Below are 4,748 nucleotides of genomic sequence, written 5' to 3'. Positions count from 1 at the left end.
GCTGCCTGGCTACAGTGTAAATAGCGCGTGCATAGCCTCTATCTTCCGTGTCTTTCAACATGTAACAATATTATCTAAAGTCTCCGAATCCAGCACACAAAAAAGGGAGAAATACCATGGACAGCGTGAAAAAGGCGAACAACACGTGCACAATTTAGGCAATTTAGACTGATGACTTTTAGAAAGAAGTAAATTTGGAAGTAATCTATTATTGCAGCTCCTGCTTCTATAGAGCGTGTGATATTGATCCAAAGGCCCGTGTGAGGATATGTCATTGGGCGCCTGCATGCGTCGTGGGGAGGTAGAGAAACTGTCCTTAGGGAAACCGACGAGAAACTGCTGTCGACGAAACTTGGAAAACATCTTTGGGCTGTGGGCAAGGCTATGCGCGAGTGCTTGCGATGGTCACTGTGATCATAACGCTTGCGCAATGAGTGCTAGCCGGGGTGAGTGCGCGTACATTTACTAATGCGCACATTCTGCGCTACCGCTTCCTTTATCATTCCGCTGTACCGCGGCTCTGAAACTCGAATGACGCGACCTACAATACCATGCGAGCGGGGTCTCAATAGATGGTACACCCGTGAGAGTGTGCCAGGTGCGCTGGAACTCCGCGTGATTTCTATCCCAGTAAAACAGTCGAACCACGTGTACTATACCAACTATTATATAGGCGTTCCAGAATAGCACCTTTTGAGACCAAACGAAAACTGGCAATGACAAATCGAATCCAATAATGATCATTCCATTCGACAACCGAATCGAAAAGCCCATAATTAGATACGTTATACAGATTTCGCACACCCCTACTAGTATTCTAGTAAAATGTATACCCCTACTGGGATGTATAGCTTCTGTCCCGCGATAGATTTCCACGACTGCAATATGTTTGGGTAAAAAGCCAAATAAGTGGACATCAGCAATTTACAGACGGCAGACGTTGAAACAAACCCATATAATAAACATTTCTTTTTGTGCGCACGTGCGCATATTCATCATGCCATTGAGTGACACTTATTAGTTAAATCATGATGCCTTCTTTTGCTACTGTTTTTAGCTGCAGCGAATACAGTGACACGCAAGCAGTATCATTTGAAAATTATGGGATTTTACGTGCCTAAGCCACTCTCTGGTTATGAGGCACGCCGAAGTGCAGGACTCCGGAAATTCCGACCACCTGGGGTTCTTTAACGTGCACCTAAATCTATGTACACGGGTGCTTTTGCATTTCGCCCCCATCGAAATGCGGCCGCCGTGCCCGGGATTCGATCCCGCGACCTCGTGCTCCGCATCCCAACACCAGTATTATTTGGGTTGCATTCGTTCCTTCGCGTGTTCGCTTGTCGAGTTCTTCATGAATTTGAAAACTTTCTTAAGCGGCGGGTGCAGATGAGACGGGGATGATTTCTCTGTGATATCATAACTGAGGAACGCATAGTTGGGGTAAGTGGTACACGAGGAGGTGCAAAGAACGCAACTGCAATTGTTTGCGTGTTCATCTGTGCTAAATGACATGAATAGTATCCTTCTAGAGTTTCTCTTAAAGCCGTTCGCAAGCCATCAGTGAACCAGAAGGCTAAAGGCACATGCACGACGGAATAGGAAATAAACCCGCACCATTGCTGGCTTGAGGTAATCAGGCACGACGAGGCAATCCCGGTTTTATCACGTGACTTCCTCTCCGCGGGAGAGCTGCCGCTTCGTGCGTGGGCTGTACACACCGAAATGTCAGCTAGTTATGACACCTCAATTTCGGCGCCCGAGTATACCGATGGCAAGCATTGCAAGTGCTTTGGCCGCATGCTTCGAGACGCCGACGACTGCCAAAAACCATTCTGCCTACACACGACGTCTTTCGAAAGGCAGAGAAGGCAACGTCGTGTGCCACGCGAGAAGGGAAGCAGGCCGCAGGCGGAGAGTGAGGACGCTATCCAGCTGCGCCCGCTCACCTCGACCTTTACGTGGACAGAGTCTCCTCTCCTTCCTTCCTTCCTACTTCTGATGCATTTTTGATCATGAGGAATTGTTTGTTTGGGGCAAGGAGACATGCTTCAGCGCCGTTACCGGGACTGTATGCCGCACAACGTGAACATTTGAACTGTTCCATGGTCAGGCAGAGCAACGAACAGTCCGCATTAATGGAGGTAGACACTCACACATATACTAGCCCACGTCAACGCTGCGTAGCTTTGGCGATTGCAGGAGTCGGTACTGTTGCACCAGGACACGACCGATGGCCTAGGAACTTTTGTTCGCCAACCAAACAAACGTTCATGATCATGCAGTTTACAAACAGTTTAGAAAAAAAAAGAAAAAGAAAAGCCATGGTCCTCACATTCACTACATTTGTTTCGGGAGGCCCAATAGTTCTTCAGATGACTGCACGCAAAGCCTTTCCGTCGCGCATGTACATAAAAAGCACCCTTTATGGCTCACTGCAAGGCGAGCAAAAGGGTCGAAGTAATGGAAATGAGCTTGCTGGGGCGCTTCTGAACGCAGGAGAATAGGCATTAGGTCACGCGGCACATGTGGTCGAAACAAAGCTGGTTTCAGCGGGGCACACGACTCTAATTTCTGTGCACGTGCATGTGGTCCGGGATAGCTCACAAAAGAACTGCGACTTCTTCGAACCTAACCGTACCGGTGACAACCTTTCCCCGGGAAGTCACTCGACTAACCAACTCTTTTTTTTTTACTTTGGCACTCTGTCGTAAATTTTTCGTTGTTCAAATATACTCAACTATACTCTGCCCCTTCTGTTTTATCGCCGCTCCTTCTTCGCTGCTGTCCGCTGTTCAGGTGTCAGCAGACTGCGCTAGACATTTACTGTAATCAATAGCAATTTCCTTCCCTTTAAATTTATGTGTTTATAGGCATAAAGCTACAGTTATCATTTCAAGCATAGAACCTCCTTTTTGGCGGGCGCGTAGTTTGCAGAACGCTAAACGAAAGGGAAATTATGCAGATCCCACACACTGTGCGAATCGGTGTATGGGAAGCTATCTGGATTGGGGCCCATTAACGTAAAACTATTCTAATATGTTTATTCCAGTCGCCTGACGTCGAATCTGCATAACCACCGACGCAAACATCGGGCGGTCACCCGAAGGGTTATTTTAACAGACCAATCAAACGCTCTCCTCGTCCATAGGAGGTCACTTTTGTTTGCTTAGAAAACGAATAAGATTACCCACATGCACTGAGCGGCTTGTCGAATCTAATTGGCTCACAAGAGACGAGCAGCCCGCTCATGTGGAGAGGGATTGGATGGGGCCGAGCCACTGCACTGAAACACTATAACCAGATGAAGAGAGTGGTGCCAGCGTCTATGATTGGTCCGCTAAATTCCCTTAGGTCACGGTGGCTCGTCGACAATCGCGGCGGCATGCAACGGAAACTCAGAAATGAAGCTAAAACGGGTTCTCCGCAAACAAGAGGTGCCAGAACGAGGTCGTAAACGTGCCGTAAGGGTTCCAAAACGTTACACGGCCACGCAAAAAAGTTTTATTACACGCAAATAAACCTATGCTCTACCGCAGGTGCGAGTAGCCAGTGCCTGAGCGATCGGCGGCAGCCATCTTTTATTCCTTTCGGAACGGGGCAGTCTGCGGCTACTCAGAAGAAAATTTGGTTTTGTTTGGCATATTAATGCGTCTCTGACGCGTACACATCACTTTGAGGCGGTGAGCTCTTGCAGTATAGTGACGTTGCGTGACAGGCAGGTGAACAGGCAGTCCGAAATCTTTTGACCAATAGTCGAGGGCAAATGGCTAAAAGGCGTCGAATCAGAAATAACTATTTTTCTTTTGTCCGGTCAAATCATGCATAATCATTGCGTTAACGTCATATCAATGGGGAGCTATCGCGGTTTGCGTGACGTTGCCTTACAGACAGGTGAAGTGGGGGATGTCTAAGAAAATTTTCGCCAATCGCGGAGGGCGGATTGCAGAATTGGAATGGCAAAGTTTGGAATAATATTACCTTATAGCGCCCCTGGTTGCTTTGATTGACGATAATTGACGGTGATGTTGGCGGCGAATGCGCAATTTCTTCCACGCGTGGTCTTACACGAGACTGACGAGTTCATATCAAACGGTCCCTTGCGTGCACCATTCCTGTCTGTCTGAGTAGTACAAAGATCACACGGAGAGATGTTTCTTTGAGGCGTTGCTGTGCGCCATGCTTCATACACTATGAAAGGGTTGAGCATTATCATTGCCTCACATGGCACATCGCGGCATGGCAGAAGCATTAAGCTTGAACTGGATTATGGGGATGTATGGGTGTCAAAACCACAATCGGATTTTGATGCGGTCGTAGTGGCGCACTCCAGAATAATTTTGACATCATATAGTTCTTTAACGTGTTCATAAATCAATGTACGTGAGTGTTTTTCATTTTGCCATGGTCGAAAGGCAGCTGCCTTGGTCCGGATCAAATTCGCCACCTCGAGCAATACGACAGCGGCAAAGCAACGGCGGCTTGCACGGAAGTGTTGAATTGTCTCTCGACCGCTTCCGTTGTGTCGCCCAGACGCTGCAGTGCGCTTTAATTACTGCGGATCTTCTTCTGCACACCCTGTGTAATTTGTCCGCTTGACATATCTGCATGTTGTTTATTTCTCAGAAATAGCAGTAACGTACTGCACCGTAGTTTGAACTAAAGCTTATCCAGTTTTCCATCAATCGCTGTCGCATAGAAGGAGGGTTTCATTGCCTTCTCACCTCATCTTTCCCCCAACCCCGTCT

This window comes from Dermacentor albipictus, chromosome 6, assembly GCF_038994185.2.
Source record: "Dermacentor albipictus isolate Rhodes 1998 colony chromosome 6, USDA_Dalb.pri_finalv2, whole genome shotgun sequence".
Lineage (NCBI taxonomy): Eukaryota > Metazoa > Arthropoda > Arachnida > Ixodida > Ixodidae > Dermacentor > Dermacentor albipictus.
This window is presented reverse-complemented; position numbering follows the sequence as displayed.